The sequence below is a fragment of the Macrobrachium nipponense genome, chromosome 11 (genome assembly GCF_015104395.2).
Source record: "Macrobrachium nipponense isolate FS-2020 chromosome 11, ASM1510439v2, whole genome shotgun sequence".
In the NCBI taxonomy this organism is placed as follows: Eukaryota; Metazoa; Arthropoda; class Malacostraca; order Decapoda; family Palaemonidae; genus Macrobrachium; species Macrobrachium nipponense.
Window position 1 is genome coordinate 78,459,364 of NC_061087.1, and position 23,618 is coordinate 78,482,981.

General features: G+C 37.7%; 4 non-coding genes across 4 annotated transcripts; 1 reads left to right on the forward strand and 3 right to left on the reverse strand.

The window, feature by feature from the left end:
• Positions 1–9,159: 9,159 nt before the first annotated feature.
• Trnae-cuc (transfer RNA glutamic acid (anticodon CUC)) lies at positions 9,160–9,231 on the reverse strand. The gene has a single exon. It is a non-coding gene; the product is annotated as a tRNA-Glu (tRNA).
• A 190-nt stretch (positions 9,232–9,421) lies between these two features.
• Positions 9,422–9,494, forward strand: Trnam-cau (transfer RNA methionine (anticodon CAU)). The gene has a single exon. It is a non-coding gene; the product is annotated as a tRNA-Met (tRNA).
• A 4,262-nt stretch (positions 9,495–13,756) lies between these two features.
• Trnae-uuc (transfer RNA glutamic acid (anticodon UUC)) lies at positions 13,757–13,828 on the reverse strand. Its single transcript has one exon. It is a non-coding gene; the product is annotated as a tRNA-Glu (tRNA).
• Positions 13,829–14,640: 812 nt separating this feature from the next.
• Positions 14,641–14,732, reverse strand: Trnay-gua (transfer RNA tyrosine (anticodon GUA)). Its single transcript is given in 2 exon segments — positions 14,641–14,676; positions 14,696–14,732. It is a non-coding gene; the product is annotated as a tRNA-Tyr (tRNA).
• Between the last annotated feature and the right edge of the window lie 8,886 nt (positions 14,733–23,618).

The window sequence follows — 23,618 nt, forward strand, 5'->3', positions numbered from 1 at the left end:
TTACACACGACGATTGTCTGTCGTCAGTAGAGTTAAACATTAGCTATGGTCAGTGCATGGATGGATGGCCATCAATGAATGACAGACATTAATATTCATAAAGCTCGCTTACACTACGGTCTTTCAACGATAAGTAAAAAATGCTTAGTTTGGTCAACACCTTAACGAGTCGTCAGTGCGTATCAGAGTAAAAGGTGCTATTGGCACAAATAAAAGCCGGGAAAAAATTATGTTCCTATCTAATTTTGTCTTCCGATTAGTCATATTAGGCATCGGAAGGTTTGGTCAGTGACTGAATAGGTTACCGCCGATGAAAATCGGATATCGTTGGCGCATAAACCCCCCAAGTCCATCTTTAGGTGGCCGAACAGTGCTCGCAGCTTTATACCAGAAGTCAGTGCTTTGAAATTTTCCATCAAATCTTTGGTGTCCGATGCGAGTTTAATGCTCGTTTAGACGTTGATAAAATATGAGAATGATTTTTTTTATTATAATTGAAACTATGTAAATTCAGCAAAATTTAAGTCTTACATATAAAAATAGATAAATTTCTTTTAATCAAAAGGAAACATGAACACGTATGAAAAAACGACTGAAATAGAGCCTGGTTGCCTTAAAGGAAAAATCATGAAAAGAATTGCTTATTTTAACATATAGAATAAGAACTTATTATAAAAGCAAATCCAAGTGAAAGTTAAAACTTCTGCTTTTCAAGATAAATTTCATCTAAAAGTTAAAAAATGTAATATAAATTCAAACAAGTATATCTCAGTTTAACCAGAACACTGAGTTGATTAACAGCTCTCCAAGGGTTGGATTAGATATTTTTACGTGGCTAGGAACCAATTGGTTACCTAGCAACGGGACCTATATATAGCTTATTGTAGAATCCGAACCACGTTACATCGAGAAATTAATTTCTTATCACCAGGAACAAATTCCCCTGGTTCCACGTTGGCAGAGCGGGGAATCGAATTCGGGACTAACCGAATCGGTAGGTGAACATGTAACCAACTCGTCCAACGAAGAACTTAAAAGTTCATATAAACGAAATAACTAAACATAGCACGGACTTTTTTATTGTACTTATAAAAAACTAAATCTTATTAATACATTATACTTAAAGTATTACGCTATTTATCCGCTTCCTAACCGACACAGAAATATAAAAAAACTGTTACTTATTTTAGCAAAAAAATTATTTTATTCGATTTTGTTATATTTATCATCATCATCATTAACCCGCCATTAGAAGCGTTACCTGGATGGATCAGTATGTTTCCATTGCATTCACACTTTCCTAAATTGTTATGTATGAATTTTTACTTATATTTTATCAAGGGTGGACTTTGTTCCCAGGCAAAAAGCAATTTGCGGTCTGATAGAAATGAAATTTTTTTTTGGGGGGAAAGAACCTATTTTCTAACGGGGGAGGGGATAATTCTTTAGCTTTGGGCGAAGGGTGCAGTCTCCGAACATTCTTGCTGTCATTATTATCATAACATGGATCGAACACATTTTTAGTTTGTTTCTTAGTAATAATGGAAAATTGATGCTTCATAATTTCTTGGTAATAATGGAGAATTGATGCTTCATAATTTCTTAGTAATAATGGAAAATTGATGCTTCAGAATTTCTTAGTAATAATGGAAAATTGATGCTTCATAATTTCTTGGTAATAATGGAGAATTGATGCTTCATAATTTCTTAGTAATAATGGAAAATTGATGCTTCAGAATTTCTTAATAATAATGGAAAATTGATGCTTCAGAATTTCTTGGTAATAATGGAGAATTGGTGCTTCATATTTCTTATTAATAATGGAAAGCTGATGCTTTATAATTTCTCAGTAATAATGGAAAATTGATACTTCATAATTTCATGGTAATAATGTGAAATTGATGTTTCATAATTTCTTGGTAATAGTGGAAAACTGATGCTTCATAATTTCTTGGTAAAAATTAAAAATTTATGCTTCATAGTCTCTTAGTAATAAAGGAAAATTGGTGCTTCATAATTTCTTAGTAAATATGGAAAATTGATGCTTGTTAAAGTTGAAGTAGTTAGACAGTGTGATTGAAGACACCAAAACAGAAAGAATGAAATGTAAAAGGTAGAAAGTGTCATAGATGGGGATCGAAAGATCCTTCAATACCATCTGCAGCGCAGTTCTTATGGCACACTGTAAGTAGTACCACTTACAGGGAATGGGGAGACTTGTCTTACGAAACATTTCCGAGGGTTTCACTGACAGAGATGAATGAATACTATATATGTATTTTTGGGCCTCTAGCTTCTTTATAACCCAGTCCATCCGGGGGTATAATTTCATATATAAGTCTGCAGGTTTTTTTACACACATTATATATATATATATATATGATATATATATATATATATAGATATATATATATATATATAAAAAATATCAACAATGGGCGATGGAACGTCATTATTTTATGTCCAGGATGCAAATGTTAAGGTCAAAGTTAAATTTGGGCGTCACATGACTAAGAGGAACTTTATGCAAAAAGGGTGACCTTTCTGAGATTAGGTTAATCATCCCGTGAATTTTTTCAAATATTTTTTGAAACCAAAAAAAGAAAAAAAACTACTTCTCATATTCGGGACTTGAAAACGCATTTCATATGCCAAATATAATTGACATGACAATTTTTAATAGCAATTGCATTAAAAACAAAAAATGGCAGTCATATTTAACAAACGTTTATGACATATTTTAATAGCAAAATCCCACCTATAACCCTAGCTAAAAAAAAAAAAATTTTTTTTTTTTTTCTTCACTGTAAAATAAAACTTCGTAAAATTACTTGTGTCATATGTTTATATCTGGTTTTACCAGAACAAGTTCATTACCTCTTTTTAAGAATAAATTAATTATAAAAATAGTTTAAACTTTCATATATAAGTACTAAATATTCTTTCACTCTCATAAAATATTCTATTATCTTCCATGTTAATTATCAGTTTACAAAATTCCCTTTTTCAGTTATCAATTATAGACTTATTACATCATACTCGTGATGTACTGAAAATCCCTCAATCTCGCTGAAACATGGCAATTTCGGTACCCACGTTGAAAGTAATTATTGAATGTCATGATAAATTACCTTCAATGTAACTAATCTCTGTTGATACAAACTATTAAAGGGTAATCATTAGCTGATAATCACTGCGTATTATAAAGGGATTTCTCACAACAAAGGGATAGTTAATCATTCAGAGATGAATTTCAGCAAATGCGCTCCCAGTTCTTGGTCATAATTATAGTTCCTCGCAACTTTATATCTATTCTGATTCGATATACATTAATCTTTTGCTACGACTCTCTCTCTCACTCTCCCTCTCTCCCGCTAATCTTTAATGTTATGACGGTAGTGTAACACATTAGTGTAACACAATAAAATATCTGTCTACCGATCCACTTCTGTCGTTTGAAGCTGACACTAAAGTAATAAGCAAAATTATACAAATAAATTCTCTCTTTCTCTCTACTGTATCACATTAGTGTCACGACGGTATAACACACTAGTGTAACACACAAAATATCCGACTATCTATCTATCAATCTGTAGAACTGTTTGATCGTTTGTAGCTGCGAAACTTAAGTAATATACAACAAAATATACAAATAAAGTACATCTCTCTTTCCGATGTTGGCATGGCATTTTCTGACAGATTATACAGTGATATTTTGTGCGCATCTCTCTCTCTCGCTTCTGACCTTTTAATTTTCTGCCACTAGTATAATATTCAACAAACAAACTCACCATTCACACCATTTAAATCACCGACGTTCTCTCTCTCTCTCTCTCTCTCTCTCGTCGTTGACCTTTCATTCTGTGCCAGTATCACATTCAACAAATTAACTTGCTTACGCGTTTTTAAATTCTGATTCTGTGACACACGCTCTCTCTCTCTCTCTCTCTCCCTCAAACTTGGTATTTTCATTACAACCCTCGATAGCACTAAGACTATTATCCCTCTTCTCTCACATACCCCACCATCCCTGCCACACCCACCAACCCTTCCCCCCCCCCCCCCACAAAAAAAACCCTCATTCTCCCTCCTTCCTTGATATACATCCTGTTCAGGCCAATTTCTTTTGATTTATCGACCAATACTGATTGGCTCGAGTCATAAATTCACAAAGGGGAAAAACTCCCCTGAGGTCGACATCATCATTTAGTCCGAAGATTCTTTTTTTCCTCACTTTACCCTCCTTGGGCTTAATGATTCCCCAAGTTACAATAACAGCAGGTAATAAGGAAGAGATTTTTCAATTTTTATTTACATACTGGCCCCATCGTCATTAGCAGGGTATAGCAGTTTTCAAGAGATGTGGTGTGGTGCGCTCCTATTTCAAACTACATACTGCATTCTAATTTCAGTACTTTCTGGCAATTGACAAGGCAATTGGATTTCAGAATTGATCTTTGGTTTATTAATTATTATTATTATTATTATTATTATTATTATTATTATTATTATTATTATTATTATTATTATTATTATTATGCAATCTCCGCGGTTGTTATTGTTATTTTTGAACTCGAAAGTATTTAGTTATAAGCTGATGTCTAAAAAATACAACTATGTTATGACACATCTGAGCTTCGTTGTTAACATAATAAAAAGCTGAAACCTCATAGTCTTTTTTTATACATCTTAAGATTAAGTTTAATGCATCCAAGACCATTGCTGTGTAAGAGGAACTCCAGCACACAATCTGACAATAAACACTCGTGAAAATCATATCCCAAGAGACTAAACCGCTCAGCAGAATAGCAGTATGTACAGTAAGTTATATGGACTATATTCAAGAAATATCTACTGTAAATTCAAAAGTACGGAAATTTCAATTAATACACACCAAAGCAAGGTTTTTTTGTAGTCGCCAGTGATGAGGAAAACAATTTCACTTTCAGAGAGGAAAGATTTTTCACCTTTGTCGAATACTATAATGGAAATAGAGCTCGCGGAAGTTCAAGTATTATTAAACAGTATGGCTGTGGCAGATTGCTATTGAAATCACTGATTACAAAATGAAGACTACAGAATGAGAGAAAAAAGGGAGAGACTGCAGAATGACACAAAAAGACAACTAAAAGGGTATTTGAAACAAGCTGCAAGAAGAGAAAAATTGCAAAAGGCCGAAAGCAAAATGGCCGCAAAGCACCTCATTAATCCCTTTCAAAATTCGCTACGTCTCGTCGGTGCCAAGAATTTTTCAAGTCGCTGACGTTGAATTATATTCTTCCGCCATCACAAAGGAGAATTAATCATTAACTTTTCCTCTAGCCTTAATTAATATTCTTAGAACAAACAATCCAAAGGCAACAAAACGTGCTCTGCTTGAGATAAAAGAAAAAAAAAACTAAATAACTTGGTTCCTCCTTCCAATTGTGCGAAAATTAACGGAAGCAAAATTCCATTATAGGAACGTGTACACCTTCTATTACAAACAAAAGGACTTGTTTAATTAATTATCTTATTTATAACCACGTAACTCGAGGTAAACCATTGCCGAGGGGATGTACGTTCGCCTTTGTTTAAAGCCCTTCGCAAAACTGACTTTCTTACCGCGCTAAAAACAATAGGCAATTACATGTGCTTTCTCCATCTATTCAGCTTCTTGATGAAATAATTGAGGTACAGCCTTTACAAGTACTATGTCATTAGTGTAAAATCTTGCTTTTCCCATGAACTATTGTTGATTTTCTTTTTTAACTTATTCATGTAAACTTCGTTCTTCCTCAAGTCTTTAGACTCGTTATTCCTCTTTTGTACCTTTTAATTCTTTCTTCTTTTAAGCAGAATTGCTATTTGTTCGAGATTGCCACTTTCTTTCCAACCGGTGCCCTACATTAAGGGGTCGGTTGCCAGATGCACCTTCTCCACTGCCTTCTATCAAACGCATCATCAGGCATGGTTTATTGTTTGGCAAAGGGGGTTTTTATGCCCGCATGCCCCAGCTGTCATCAACCACAGTTATTGGCAGTGGGCCTAGCCTTTTACCAAGGAGTATGACTGCAAGGCAGCAGTTTCCACAGTTATGGGCGGTGGGCCTAGCCTTTTACTAAAAATAAGACTGCAAGGCAGCAGCTGTCCTCTTAGTCGACTTTTACGACACGCATGACCTACGGTGGTAGTATTCTATTTGTTCTGATTATATTCGCCTCCAAAAATCTGTCGCAAGGCCCCTGCTGCAAGAATTAAAACATTTAATACGATCTCTCATTGGAATAAATATAACATACTGAGCTCTATGAAGTGAATTAAAGTCATAGCTTTAAAATAATTATGAAAGTGGAAAACAGTCACAGTGAAGAAATCATTTTTGTTTAGCAAGAAGGGCGCGTCTCCGCCCGGTTCGGAGCACCTATTTCACGTTGGTCCTTTCATGTATACACAAAACACAAACACGCATATAATTATATATATATATATATATATATATATATATATATATATATATATATATAGAGAGAGAGAGAGAGAGAGAGAGAGAGAGAGAGAGAGAGAGAGAGAGAAATTTTACAGGACAGTCCTGGAAAACATAAAACACCGCATCGATCGCTTCGAAGTGTCGCCGAATATTCCTGTAGAGGGAATAAATCAACCCTGCGACATTTACCGAAGTTTTTGTGGTTCCTAATTATTGGTTTCACATACTCAAAGGTGCCCGTTGGGCTAAGGAAAGGTACCAAATGTTTCCCTTAGCTACTTTCCTCAGTTATTTCTTCAGATCTCTTTTTCCATCTCCCTTGGAGAGAGCGTTTCTCTACAAATTTGTGTCTTCTTGTATTCTGGGGAAAAAGTGAGGGAAGGTCACACTGATGGAATTATTGTGTAACTGTTGTACCCTGCAGTACTACATTGTATTCTTAATTTTTTTTTAATATGTATTCGTTTCAATAGATCTAATAGCATTATTTTCATACCTGTTTAAAAACTGAGTCTTTAAGAGCTTTGTAGTTTGTAAAAATCATGGAAGTTTTAAGCATCTTTTACCACACTGCTGGACCACTGGATTACAATATAGCTGTTACTGACTTTACCTTCTTTTCCAATTTTTTTTGTTAAAGAATGCTTCCACCCTCCAGGGCGATACTCAAAACAAAGGAGGATTCGTTCTATCAAAAGCAAGGAGACCTTTACGTATATACACACAGATTCCAAAGGTAAACTCCTAGCTCATGACTTGAGGATTCCTAACTACTCAAAATGAACTATGGCAAGTCAGTCAAAATAAAAATCACCATTAAATAAACCCGATGGTATCGAAGAAACATTTGAATCAGGTGAAGTGCACATCCACCTGCACAAAAGTAAACTTTGTCTTTGGCCAACTTCCAGGAAGCAAGTTTAGTCTAGCAATGCCACTGACAAAACGCAAGATCTGCCCAATGGTGGTCAGTAGCTACCAAATTTCAGCGCACTAATTAAAAAACGGTCCTATAATATTATCATTATGAGAGTACACCTGGACTATGTCTACAACCAACATATAATAGAAATAGAACCAAGAGTCAGCAAGAATTGTGAGAGTCACTGACACCCAGCTTGAGTAGTTTCTTTCCCATTGTGCTTCCAATCACCAGCTGAGCCCAGACACTCCTCACACACCAAAACTAGTATTATCCTGAAGAGATAAAAACACTGGTTATGATACTGTTGCCCTCCGTTCATTCCTTCTCAATAAGAACATAGTACTGACATGGATGTGAAATGAATGAATTACATTTGGACTTAGCTGCTCTCTGGCTCTAATCCGTGATGTCAACGAAGAGCAAAGCATCTTGGAACCACGGTAGTAGGATGGCACGTTAATATTGCTAAATTTTGACCAATGAGGATAAAACGCTGTTGAATGTCTAAATGGAAACTGCAGCATGGACTGACTGAGACACTGATAAAGAAGGCTAAGGTGTGAATTTTTAAAGATTTTAACCGTTGAAAAGGTGTAATAACTCGCAAAGTTATCAAAGACTGGGTGTTCAAAATCTGAGTGACATGCTGCGTGTATGTAATACAGGCAACGGATGAGGTCAACATAAGAATAGCTACAGATGGTCTCGTTATTGGAGCCAAGACGCAATGCGAATATAGATTTTAAAATCTTTAAATTTGACCATACACCAAGCTTCTACTTGATATCAGGCAGACTGAAATTAGCAAGTCCTTCAAGAAAAAATGTAAGACCTTCATACTTTCCTGAACGTTATGACAAATTGGATTTGACGATTAATAAGGAGACCTCCGCACAATAAAAGGATATATTTCAGAATGTGTTTGCATTATTATGTATATGATGAGTTTGATCAACGAATTGATCAACCTGATATCATGAAATGTAAGTTTTAACGTCCTCGAAATTTTGCTGTGGGTAAGTGGTCAGTTTGGTGGCAAATGTCAAAAAGCTGACTTTCTCGTTTCACATTACTTTTACCATCTTTTATCTCCCTCTTTCAGTCTCTATTTACATCCAGTATCTGCCGTGAAAATCTCTCTCTCTCTCTCTCTCTCTCTCTCTCTCTCTCTTTTTTGCTGGAAACATCAGTGGCAGGAATAATCTGGCAGGAAAAATCTCACAGTAAAAAAACACCTGAATAGGGCTATTACACAGTTTTTAACAATGATTTGAATATAAAACTCTCTCTCTCTCTCTCTCTCTCTCTCTCTCTCTCTCTCTCTCTCTCTCTCTCTCTCTTTTTGCTTTCGAAATCATGTGTCACAGGACATCTACATCCGGTAGCAGCAAAAATGAAAACCAGAAACTGTACATGAAGTTCTTCCCACGAAAAAGGCGAGAGAAAAAGCACAAAAGGGGTAAAGCAAGTGACATAACTTTGTCAAAAGTTGATGATGTTTGATGCCCTTCAGTGTCATTTCCCTACCATCTAGTATGAAAGAAAGATCCCGTCTACATGTTTTTTGCAATGCAGACACTAACCCAGGAGCTTTTTTTAGTCAGTTATTTCTCATACTTTAATAGCACTGGTTATTAACAATAATGTGACAAATTACCCCTTTGCAATGACTAATCCTCTTATCAGATAAACTAATGCTAACGTCATGTCCAACTAACCGACTTAATTAAACAAACAGTCAACGCATAACTGCATTCAAAACAGCTTCCCGTGCCGGGAATCGAACCCGGGCCTCGCGGGTGAGAGCCGCGTATCCTAGCCACTAGACCACACGGGATTTAGACAACATGCTAGAGTCATCAATACAAATCATGCTTTACTGTCTCTAAAATAGTTTCACTGTGACCTCATATGAGTAACCAAAACGTCCGTTAGCAGAGAAAAAGATGCTTTATTCCCTAGATTTCGGGAAAAAGGATTAATTGTATAACTGCATGAAATACTGCTGGGATTCCCCTTACTAAAGAGCCTCGGTAGCGCAGTAGGCAGCGCGTCAGTCTCATAATCTGAAGGTCGTGAGTTCGATCCTCACTCGGGGCAATATCTTTTACATACTCGATAACGATTAATAGATATGTCAGTCTTATTGCAGGTTACAATAGCCATTCACCCGCTCACCCAACCGGAAAAAATGTGGGCGGGGTTGGGGACGGGTATGCAACTTGAACAAATTTTCAAACCACGGGCGAACGTTTAGTTTCAAATAAATCTAGTTTGTACAAACCATGACATTTTCACAAATCCCTGCACAACTGATAGAGTAGTCAACATGAGGATTTATAAAAGTGAACCAGAACGACGTTATATTAGGTAAAACTGACAAACCACAGTATATCAAGTCATAAATAGTATGATAAATCACACGATCTAAATCCGTGCAAAACTGACCGTGAAGATAAGATGGATACGCACGCAGTTTTCGAATCAGACAAGACAAACATAAAATTGACTCAAGGCACTATAAATTTACTCGATGCGGATCGATCAAAAATACAAAATAAACAAGAGTGGCAGAGAACACGGCAAGTATACAACTGACAGGGAAAACTTTACAAACATGTACAAAACAACAGAGAAGACAGGATAAACATGCATGTGACTGGCATAAAAACTAATTTAACGTAAAAAACTGACAAAGGACACATATAAGCACGTACAATACTGACACAGCTAACAAAACAGACACGGACAAAAATGACAAGGAACATTGTATAAACACATACGAAAAACTTCACATGCTCCGGGCAATATAAACGCTTTTAAATGCACTAAGAAGCTAGGAGCAGGAGACGAGAGACTGACAGATATTGCACGGTAACTCACCCGGTGTAGTATCGATTTCACTACTTCCGAGCATCCAGCTGTTTTGTTTTTGTTGGGGTGACTCATTATTACACCGGGGCTATGCTAGCTAGGAAACCTATAAAAAATCATATACTGAATCTAATATGTCCGTCTGTAGATGTATATATACCAAGGCTAATAAAGAATAAATGAGGTGCTTTAGAGTTGAGAGAGAGAGAGAGAGAGAGAGAGAGAGAGAGAGAGAGAGAGAGAGAGAGAGAGAGAAGACTGGACTGGGTTATATAAATTAGGCCAATGGCCAAGCACTTTGATCAATGAGGTCATTCAGTGCAGGAAAGACATTGATAGTAATAAGGTTTGAAATGTGTAACAAGAGGAAAATCTTGCAGTTGCACTGAAGATTGTTAAGAGAGGATTGTCAGTTAGGTGGAAGAAAAAGAATATGAACGGAATATGAGAGAGAGAGAGAGAGAGAGAGAGAGAGAGAGAGAGAGAGAGAGAGAGAGAGAGAGAGAGAGATTGCTTTGGAAAAATACTTTCATTAAAGGTTTAAGGGACACGAAATGAAAACATTTTTGGGTTAAATTCCGAGATTTAATTGCGTATTTGTGTAAAGAAGAGAGAGAGAGAGAGAGAGAGAGCATTTGGCAGCCAAAGTTAATTTATAGCTATTGTCAAGTAACTCCTCCATCTACTTTGTACTTGAATTCTTCATAAGAAACCCCACACTTCTAGTCTAGACCCTTTAAGAAACATTCCCCCCACAAATCAATTCCCATTCACTCCTGTTACATACGACCCTTGCTTTCTACAAACCCGGCTCCTCGGAACCGGCTTCATACGACCATAGCTACTCCGGCCCTGCATACCTACAAACCTGGCTACATACGATACCTATTACCAATAAACCCGGATACATACGACCACTATTACCTAAAAATCCGGTCATGCACGACCCTTTCTACCAGCAAACCCGGTTGCATACGACCCCTAATACCTATAAAGCCAGTTACTTACTACCCCCGCTAGCTGAAAAAACCGGTCATGTACTACCCTTTCCAACAGCAAACCCGGCTACATACCACCCCAAATCTACAAACCCGATTACATACGACCCCTGCTGATTACAAACAGTTTCATACCACCCTTGCTACCCGCAGACCTCCCAACTCGAATGACCATGGTTACTTCGAACCTAGCGTCTTCAAACACTGGTACACTGCTACCTACAAACCTGGCATAACCTGGAGTCATACGGTCCATTACTACGCTGACCCTGGTTTACTTATAAAACTAGCTGCTCAATCCAGCTGCCCACAATTCTGACTACTAACATGGATATGCTTATAGGACACTGCACCCTATAGGTTAATTTATGTTCGAGTATATATTCCCTGAATTCCATAGTCGCATTATTTGGGTAAATTTATGAGAAGCAGCCAGCTTTCTAAATAGCCAGGTTCTTAACCTCTTTTGAGACTGGTGAAGAGTTAAAGGTACCGAGCCTTTAAGAGAAGCGCTCACCCTCAACTAAAGCTGCTTTACTACGTACATTTTCAGAGTAAACGCCAATAAAACGCTAACCTGTTTGGTATGCAACAATGTTGCCTTCACTTACCTAAACAATTAAGTCTCCATAGGCTTCGAGGAACGTAGGCCCAGAACGAAACGAGATGCCTTTGATTAAGTTATCCCAACTTGCTAAGTTACACGCTGTATTTTCTTATTACTCTTCTCTAAGGAAAATATTTTTAGGGTGATGATAATTTGATTATGTGATGAAAACTTTACGTAATCATAACATACATCATTAAATTCATGTATTATTTCTTTTGAACTACGAATCAAATTGACAGTTTTCAGAAATTTCTATCACTATTCATGGAAGTGTTAGCTCTTTTCAACTTAGGCTTCTGTATTTATTTATTTATTTATTCATTAATTCATTTTTTGAGATATTAATTTCCGTTGAACTCTAAAAAGATTTTTCGTTTTCGTATCAAAAATGGTATCTATCTTTTAGCGTTTCTATCTCTTTCTGTTTGCACTAAATTTTGTTTTATATTCCTTATTGCGTAATCTTCTCTTATTTCAAATTCTCAGATCTTTAATCAATCCAAATATCTTCAAAATTAACATATGAAAAACAGGAAAAGGCGAGATAAAAGGACAATGAATAACACAATGAACCTATAAAAAGTGAAGTAAATAAGTAAGATAAAAACAATATTCATTCTAAAATACTAAATTCGTTCATGGGAAAAATTAAATCCCTATCGACTATACATTTTATTACCTGCTATTTTTCGAAGATTTTTACCTTCTTAATTTCCAAATTGTTTATTAATATTACAGTTTTCAACGGATTAAATCAAACTTCCAATTCCTCTCGAAAGTGAGGGAAAGAAAGAAAGTTTGTTAAAAAAAGGAGAGAGAGAGAGACGCCATACTTAAGTATGGAGAGAGAAGAAAGACCCGCCATAACTTAAGTAGGAGAAGAGAGAGAGGGGAAACGCCATTAACTAAGTATGGAGAGAGAGAGAGGAGAGGAAGAGACAAGAGAGAGAGAGAGAGAGAGAGAGAGAGAGAGAGAGAGAGAGAGAGAGAGAGAGAGTTGACTGTGAAGATAAGAGGTGAAGATAAGAGATTAATCATTAGAGAAAATGAAATTTGAAAAAAAATTCATCACAAACTTAATCGTAAAAGACAAGAGATCGAGAGAGGGAGTGAAAAATAAATCCCATCAGTGATTTAACTGTAAATAATAAAGTGAGAGAGAGAGAGAGAGAGAGAGAGAGAGAGAGAGAGAGAGAGAGAGAGAGAGATTATCTCCCGGAGAAAAAATCTTTGGAAACTATAACTGAGAGCTCCAAATGCAAAGCATTCAAAATGTTTCGGGAAACCTTGAAAAGGAAAAAAATACTAATGAACAGACCTGCTCATCATTAGGCAACTCCTGCATACTGACCTGTTTGGGCAATAACAAACACGCAAAACCCAGGATAATTGCTCCAACAGTACAATATCTTCCCCTGAACAAACATGAAAACGTTTGGGACTGTGCATGATGTACAATATTTCCCCAAGAACAAACCGCCACTTCATGTCATGTACATTCCCTTTACAAACATGCAAAATAAACTGGGTAACACTACCCACTGGCAAATATCTTCCCATCATACATGATCAAATATCAAACAAGCAAAACACTGGATAACTATGCATCTGGCAAAACACCTGTTGATGGAAAATCATACAAAACAATATGTATCAGAGTAGACTATTCTATGAAATACCTTCCCATAGACAAACCTGCTAAATATATCTTGAAACAAATATGCCAAAAACAGGAATTGACAACACTACGTTTTATCCTCCCATGCAAACCAGCAAAGCGTGACGTAACAGGCTTAACGTGTATATAACCGATCAATAAACGGTTAATTGTTATCTTCCCATGCACGAACAACGCCATAACGTTGTAACTCTAAAACTCTTTCCCATGCCGGGAATCGAACCCGGGCCTCCTGGGTGAAAGCCAGGTATCCTAGCCACTAGACCACATGGGATCTACATTGAATGAGAAATGTTCATTATTTGTATGGCCAAAACATTCTCAAAATTAAATAACTCGCAATGATATTATAAGACTTTTATAGACAGTGAAATAAATCACTTGTAATGGCAAATATGTTTTGTCTGATAATGAATACAGTATGAATGCCACTGATGAGAATGTGCCAATTAAATGCCTTTGGAGAGGAAACACCAAAATAGTAGCTACTACAAAACTTGCTTTATCCGTTTATCTCGGACCGGATGCTGTGATACATTGTTTTTCTTATTCATCTCATTGTGATTTGAAATCTTTATTAATTTTCCTTTAACGTACTAGTGGCAGTACGATATGGCCACGTATTCCCAAAGCTTTGTAATGAAGAGAAATAAACGTTTATTTTCTGAGGATTTGAAAAATACTGAGGAAAGTGAGGGGATATCGACTTGCCTTTCATGGAGAAACTAAGTGACAATCTTACTAAATGATCTTTCCCTATCCTGCCTTTGTTGTGGATTAAATCCAAGATCTCTAATTTCTACAGAAACAGAATTGCCTTAAGCCAGGATGCTTGAATTTCAAAATAATGGGAAGAAAGGGTGACCTGACAGGTGTCACACGGTATCCTACAAGGAGGAAGAGTGACCAAAATGGCACCTACAGAAAGGAAAAATATTACAACTACTTTTCAGGGGAAAACATAGTCTAGAGATCAGATAAGACCTCTCCCACAGAATAGATTCCAATCCTAGTACGGCAAAGATTACCAAGATAAAACAACACACATGATAGGAACAACGACCAATCACGTGAGTAAAATTACTTTCCTTCGAACCGGATTCGAACCAGTGACCTATGGATGTCTGCCTCAAGTGTCCGACTACAGTCCACCGCTCTACCAACTGAGCTATCGAAGGAGCTCTTTGATGCTAAGGGCGTGACTTTAACATCGCTCCCTCTTCTGACACCCCTTGATATTTTCAGCAGATCGATCTGCCTTTTGTTAATTGCTATTATTTAATATTTATTTCTTTAATGTTTATTAACACGCGTGATATGAGAGAGAGAGAGAGAGAGAGAGAGAGAGAAGAGAGAGAGAGAAAGGAGAATCTGACATTAATTTAGCAACTTCCTAGTTCCCGAAGTGTTGAGGTAACAATATACCTTTCAACTCTCTCTCTCTCTCTCTCTCTTCTCTCTCTCTCTCTCTCTCTCTCTCTCTCTGTGGAGCGCTAAAGACAAAGCAGTTTTTATTCATTATGAACGTAGTCAGCGATGATTCATTTGATCTGAAAATACATACTTGGCATAAATCCGCAACATTAATCATACGACCCATAAAACTGTCATTGTCATTCAGCAATCTTCATTAACTTGAAATTTTGTACCTGAAGTACCCAGATATAGTGATGCTTGCATACAGAATAAACCAGTTTTTTTACAGCAACTTTTTTTTTTTTATTTACACAATCGTATGCCGAAAGACTAACTTCAGAAGAGCACTGGGGTGTTACAAAGCAAAAGGTCGAGAGATGAAAACTTTATATAGTGCAGAAACCTGTTCCGCAAGAAAAGTGCGCTAAATAGACTTCATGGCAAGCTTCTGAAAGGAGTCTAGTCAAGTAATTCATTATACACGGAAGAATCTGGAGAAGCCTACAGTACTGCCTTCACTATCCCTTTCATGTTATTTGCCTAATTTGGATACGTATAAACTAATTCCTCCAACACAGTCTTGATGAACAATGATGATACATTAGTTTATTGTATAGGAGAAGAAAATTTAAGCCAAAACCAAGCGATGGGACTTATTAGGTCTTTCAGCGCTGAAACGTCAATTGAGAGAAAAGACGGTTTGAAAAGCGTAACATGAGGAAAACTTCCCAATTACAAAATGAAACAACTGTCAGAAGGGGGTGGAAAGTAAGCTGGGAGATAATATGAATGGAGGTAGAGAAGTAATGCCCATAGATATAGAGGGGAGAGATTGGACAGACAAGCGACGATCGCGTGCACGTAAGGCGCCATTGTTATGCGATCGTTGTCAAGAGATGGCATCGGTATCAACTGCGGAGACCAGCAGCAAAAAAAGCCACTTCTGGCACCCAATGCTGGGTCATCAACTGTGTCAATTACAGGGACAAGTTCACAAAAGAACAAAGGATCACATTTCTCAAGTAAGAGACCTTTTTTCATTCATGAGAATTTTTATGACTTGAAATAACCTCAAGTAAACGTGTTTTAGATAGCATTTAGCTTCATGCCTGCTTTTATATCTAACAAAATACGTAAGGAATGTTGTAATAAGCTTGTTATTAAAGCAGGGGTGTTGTTTATCCGTGGTACGTGCCTACTGCTCGTAAACTATTATTCCAAATGACGTATTGTATAGAATAAATGTTGTTCAGTGTGCTGAAATCTACCTGAAAAGTCACTGACATGTGGGGTTACCATCAGTCCATACAACCATGGTTATGTCTGACTATTTTTCCTACTACTTGTACTACAACAATGTGCATGGGCTAGTATCATGAGGCCTAGATCCAGGCATGCTGCAGTTTTAAGTGTTAATGAAATGTTATGGTCGTGTTATTTACACGTTATCAATAAGTTCTCAAACCTGGTATGGAGAGGACTCTGTTGAATTTGATCTGCCAGAGCACTTAAAGGTAGTATATTCTCCATTTTTACCATTATCATTTTTACTTAAAAGGAAACTTCAAATTCATACTACGTTATAGCTTGAAAAATCGGGCTCAGACTGGAAACCCTAATTGTGACCTTACCTAACATGAACTTGTTTCACTTATCCCAACCAACAGTACACACTAGTGAATAGTGGCTGATAAGTATCAGACTATTGAATCTAGGCTATTATTAATATTATATGCCTATGGTTGAAGCTTATATGGGATGACAGCGTTGGAGATGACAGTTATTTTACCCTATTGTGTCAATTTGACCCATGAATAAAGAATAATAACTAGTTCTGCCTCTTGAGTAAAACAGAACTGTAAATTTATGGTGGACTGAATTAAAATTATTATTTTTACATGTCGTACACATTGTCCTTGGTAAATGCTGCAAAGATGATTTGCCAATCATTAAAGATTGCTGAGAAAATAACCATAATGTAGTTGCCATATCTACAAAACTTGAAGGCTTAACTTTAGAAGAAATAACAGCAAAATTTATTATTATTTTTTCTGCATACAGTACATATTGTATATAGTAAATGGTGCACAAATCATTTGACAGTCTTGACGGACATCCGAGAAAACACCTTTTAAAGAGTACAGATTTTCCCATAAAATTGTATGGGTTTGCGCTATTGTTTACATAAGAACGATCGCCTAGCAATGACGCCAGGCAGTGCACGTCACAGACTGCTTTGGCTACTATGCGCTGTCCAAGCTCTCCTCTCTATCTATGGTAATGCCTACAGTGCGCCGCGTGAGGTGTACTGATGGCCCCAGCCCCATACGGGGATATCCCGATTGTATATTTTCTTGATGGTCAGGGCACATAAAACTTCCACTTAAGCATTTTTATTTTTATAGCGTTTCTTATCTTCAACTAGCTGTATACTTCCCGGGTTAAGTGCTTCTGATAAGTGATTTCAAGTTTTATGACATTCGTGCATTTTAGACAGCCTCGTCAGTAGCCAGGATGACGGATTATTCACCACTAATCCTTCCTGTATCGGTTTACGGTAGTACAAAGCTCCACGTGATGAAAACGCCAGGAAGAAATACCATGAAACCGGAAAGTCGATTCATACCGAAAACCTCTACTGATGTTGCCACCGTATCGTGTTAGCGCCGTCAGTCCACCTCACGTGGTGCACTGTTGCATTTACATGAGGTTCTTTGCGGCATCTCTTTGGCTCCTAGCTGCAACCCCTTTCATTCCTTTTACTGTACCTCTATTCATAATCTTTCTTCTATCTTACTTTCCACTCTCTTCTCACAATTATTTCGTAGTGCACCTGCAAGGTTTTCCTCCCGTTACACCATTGAAGCCTCCTCCTCTCAATTTCCCTTTCAGCGCTGAATGATCTCATGGGTCCCCTCTGGCCTAAATTGTGTGTACGTACTTGTGGTTGTTGGAGATTAAGCTGGCCTTATGCCAGCACGGGGTCTTGCTCATAGAGCAGCCCGTAGTGTGTATGTACTGTACAGAGTCTGCAGATTACTTTCAAGGTTAAATTTCAAATAAGACTAAAGCTTTTCCTAGATCACCTTTGAAAGAGACTGACGATGATTTGATAGATTGGAAAATTTCCCAATTGGCAACACAGGGCATCGTATGAGTTATTCGAGCTGGCCTCTATAATCCTGAGACGACTGTGAAGTCTTGCATTAATTTCATCTTCAACCAATGGATATAGGAGTCTCTCTTTCGTGGAGTGAGATATATCATTCCACGTTTGGTCTTACATTGAAGAACAATGTTGAACAAAATACGCAAGCTGAAGGGTAAAATCTACGCTATTACAACAACAGTTTTGAAATTCAATGTTATGACAGTAAACAGCGTGGGTAATATCGAGACTCAATGTTAAGACAGTAAACAGAGTGGGCAATATCGAAACTCGAAAGAATAAGACAGAAGAGATAACGATAATTAAAGTTAATTAGAGTTTTACGATATTTATAAACTTCCGCCTTCCAATACTACTATATTATATTAAGATAAGTATGACCTCAAAGCTTTTTTAGTACATCAACCAGTGGTTGCTTTTTCATGCATACAAATACTAAAACTTCATTATACAGTTACCTCCCTCTTTACTCAATAACTCTAATTCTAGTTATCTTCTAAAACATTAAATATAAGGTAACACAAACAGCGGCCATAAGTAACAGACAAAAGTAATTGTTTTCGGGGAATGACTCCTGAACGAATCATTCTCCCGAAATGAATCGGCATTTCCGTCGTAACCCGGCGCAACGAATTCCGGAAAATGACCCCCCAAAATAAACAGTATATTTACATCACGGCAGACGCGTTAATTAATTTCTAAATCGCTCCCATTTAGTCGCTGCTGTCGAGATTTAATCGTCGAAAACGGCCGAAATCATTTCTGCATATCAGAGAGAAGATCAATGGAGCCAAGAGTCTTTGATGAGAGAGAACGACTCGAAAAAGAATTCCTATACACAACAGCTCTTTGGAATTTCTAATACCTGCGGACGCGAGGAAATGAAATTCTAGAGTACATCGGGAGAGCGACAGGTGAAGGGTATGTCCGTATGAATGTTTCTGCTTCCGTAGGTCTGCATGGATGCTTACTGAATTGAAATTATAGAGTTTAGGCCCAAAACCAAGCAGGGACCTATGAGGTCATTCAGCGTTGGAAAGTAAATTGCGAGTAGGTAGGTCTAAAAGGTGTAACAGGAGGAAAACCTCGAAGTTGCACTGAAATATTTGTTAAAAGAGGGTGAATAGCGAGATGGAAGATATATGAATGGAGGTATGATAAAAAGAATGATAGAGGTTGCAGCTAGGGGCCGAAGGGACGCTGCAAAAAACTTTTATATAGTAATGTCTACAGTGCACCGCATGAGGTGCACTGACGGAACTAACTCCCTATACGGGATGTTATTCCATAGGGAATAACATCCCTATGGATGTTATTCGTGTTAGCCAATATTTACACAATAAAATTTTGACTGTAGAATACTTTATGGCTTTCGAATTGATACCTGAAGGTTGTGGTTCATAGTCTCGTCTTTAGGGCCACCACTTTTCTGTGAGCCGGTAGAGTTCCGTTCAACTAGAATATGGTACAGCCGGTATATGATTATTTACAACCTGAGCATGGCACAGCAAGAGTAAGATATTGCTCGATTATATACAGCCTAAATATGCTACAGCAAGAGTAAACTATTGTTCGGGTATTTATAGCCAGAGCATCGAAAAGCCCGAATATGGTACAGACCGAGTACTTAGGAGGCGCGGACAGAGAGTATGGTACAACTCTAAGGTAGTACAGCCTCAAAATGGTACAGGCTCAGTATGGCACAGCCACGCTCTCCGGATTTACGTCTAAACGCCTAATTGGAGACTGAATCCAGGCTTTTGTTAGCAACTACAGGACGTATTCTGCAGAGCGCTGGGAACAGAGTTAAGTCCCTTCGCAGGAACAGATACAAAGTGGTCCGGATATGTGGCAAAGGACAGATACCACTGCATGATAGTATTACATAACTGTATTTGCTCCAAGCAAATATATCATAAGCTAGAGAGTAAACGGTGCCAAGTGCTTGAATTACTAATTCTTCAATCAACTAATTAGTTACACAATGTAAAACCTTACTTCTGCAAAAACCACTCGTAAAACGGTCACAAATTAATTTGCTTAAATAACTGTCGCGTTTAATAATCTGTTTAAATGTTTATGTTTACCAATATTGTGTAAAATTAAGCGGGAGTTTTTCATTCACTTCCATAAAACGTTTGCTGTAATTACGCAGGTAGAGAGAATTCTGAAAACATAAACCTTTTACTTTTAAATAATCCAAGAATTAGAATTTCAGTTATGGAAAAGTAACGTACACAGAACCTAGGTCAACCAGTAATATTACCGCTAATCTTGAAAACAGAAATGCTGTCATTCTTGAAAATCGTTCTATAATTTACCAGTCCCTCTCTCGATATGAAATTGTAATTCCGTAGTATAACCCAAAATAACCCAAAATCAACAGTATGTTTACATCCTGGCAAACGCGTTAATTAATTTCTAAATCATCCCCGCTGCTAACAGCTGGCCAGATTTAATGGTCGAAAATGGCTGAAATGATTTCAGCAAATCAGAGGAGATCAATCGAGCCGAGGTCTTTGATGCACGGAACTGACTTAAAAGGTTCTCTCTACACCCACGTTTTGGAATTTCCAATGTCTGTGGACACCCTCGAAATTCTCAATAGCCCCCTGGGGTGCTAAGTGAAAGGTACGCAGGTACGACCTAATGTACGACTAAAGGTACGAGTGTTACACTGCATGGGAACTTGAACGATTGTATACGCATATACGACCTATCTATAAACGTTTAATAGAACATAAAACTCAAGCCAAAGGCCAAGCGCTGAAACGCATCCGTTCGTTCAGCGCTGAAGGAGCAATAGACAGTAAGAGGGGTTCTAAAGATGTAACAAGAAGAAAACCTCGCAGTTGCACTATGAGGCAATTGTTGAGAGGTCGAAAAGTCAGATGGAAGAATATGAACAGAGGTACAGTAAAAGGAATGACAGATGTTGCAGCTGGGGGCCGAAGGAACACTGCAAAGAACCTTCAGTAATGCTTACAGTGCACAGCATGAGGTGCACTGCTGGAATTAACACCGCCCACCCGCCCCCACGGGATATTTATAACGTGAGCACAAGGATGATCCTTAGTTTGTATATAAATTCCTCTTACTGCCCATAATTACGTACGTTTGTTTGTATGTTTGTTTGTATGGTGCTTTTACGTTGTATGGAACCAGTGGTTATTCAGCAACGGGACCAACGGCTTTACGTGACTTCCAAACCATGTCGAGAGAACTTCAATCACCAGAAATACACATCTCTCACTCCTCAATGGAATGACCGAGAATCGAACCCGTGACCACCGAGGTGGAACGCTAATACAATACCAACCACGCCGCTGAGGCGCTTAGGACTGTGCGTACGTATTGTTACAATCATTGTAACAATCTATACGCTCATGTACGTGCGTGTAGATTAAGTGAATAAAACTACACGTACCTTTGAACAACAGCAGGTATGTGCGTACGTATGCAAGTCTGCTTAAGGAATCTGTGACTGTATTCGAATACCTACTCATTCATGTATGCATGTAAGCGTGTTCGACTGCATGCAAGGAAGTACGACACTTGTACGTTTGTAGAGCCTCATGTACATATGTGACCTTTTTGGGTACCTAATTACGACTGAATTTACGTTGATACTCGTGCATACGCTTATATCCGATTGTCATATGTCTGAGCAAATGCTGTGCGCGTGTACGACTGCTATCTATGTCTGTACGAAAGCACGTGCGTTTGTACGCCTATATGCACACCTTTGTGTCGCTTGTACGGTTATGTTTCTAGACAATGTACGATTATGTTTCTTGACATTTATCATTGTCTGACCTACATGTACCTATGTATGACAATTGCATTAAAGATTTAAAGCCATTAAACACCAATAAGAAGTTTACAGTAAGACACTCTTTTACTTTAATTATTTGTTCGGCCTCATTGTCACCCATTACCAGTATCATTAGCTTTCATGATCCACTGGAAGTCTTAGGTGAAATATGTATACATTCATGAATATCCCGGCGTTAGTGACCCTGGTAGTTGTGACGCCAGATAACCCACTATCAATCAATCATTCATGAATATCTAATATTACGATAATGATTTAAATGTATGCATTTACATATTTAACTACAAATATTTTTAAACACCGATACGCAATATTTTAACGGCATGATCCTAATAGGTTTATAGTTTAGTGCAATACTGTAATAACAATGAAAGAAAATTCGCCTATCTTGAAAATTCGTCATTTTATGAATCTATGCAAAGTAAAATAAGATTGTTTCACACTGTGTAATATATATACACACGCACATATATAATATATATATATATATATATATATATATAATATTTATAGGTACATATATATCTATATATACATATGTATATATTAATATAACTTATTTCCACAAGCGTTAATGCTGTAAAGCATTTTCATCCAAGAGATATGCACAACCTGAGGATGTTTTATTTATCCCCTGTTAAATTATACCCTCACTTTATCACAGTACATTCTTCCCTCATTGTATTCCGGCTGCATCCCGCATATATGTATATCAAGGGTCGCGCCTGAAGCAAAAGGGAAAAATAAGAGAGAAGGAAATTAAAAAGGAAAATGAATAGCCCCATAAAAAAAGTTGTTGATGAAAAACGGAGTGAAAACTGCGTAGAGTATTCTCAAGTTGCAAAAGGCCGTGTTGGACACCCGAAATGCAGGTGGGCGTGTGGAGCAAAGGAACGCAGATCACTGTTAGCAAGAAGTGGGAAGCTGGCAGAAGTGCCAAGCGATCTTTTTCACTTCTCGCAAGTGGTGGCACTTCATTAGAATCCCCAGACGCTGCGAAACAATCGCCTAAAATGAGAGTGCCAGGGGAGCCTGGCCCTCTTTTGTGAGCCCAAAACGAGTGAGTACCAGAGGGCCCGATCCCCTTTTCTGCGCCCGTGCAGGCTCTTGTTCTATCCATTGCTCGACACGAGTTGACGCATTTCGGCACAAGGACCCGAGTATTACGAGGCCCTTGTCCCCGCTGTTTCAGAAGGGCGGCGTTCTAAGTAAGCAACAATATTAAGCAATTTCCACTGCAAGTCTCGAGTAGCACTCGGCGCTGTCATCTTGGTGCGCCGGCGAGTTCTCTCCCGTCGATGGCCTCAGAAGATGCATTTGGCATTGTGCTAGAATTTTCACTTCGCCGACTTTTTGTCAAAACTTGTATCATTGTCTGGCATTAAATTTGTCGACGCGTAATTGTGCAATGCATTCGAAATCTTGAAATGCAAATGCAGCGTATTGTTTCTGCTCTCTCTCTCTCTCTCTCTCTCTCTCTCTCTCTCTCTCTCTCTCTCTCTCTCTCTCTCTCTCTCGTGCGCGTGCAGAGGCATTATGTATAGCAAGTTTTCCAAGCTTAGTCACATCATCTAGTATTTGAATGGTAAAAAAAATAAAAAAAAAAAAAAAAAAAAAAAAAAAAAAATCCCGGGTCAGGTGATC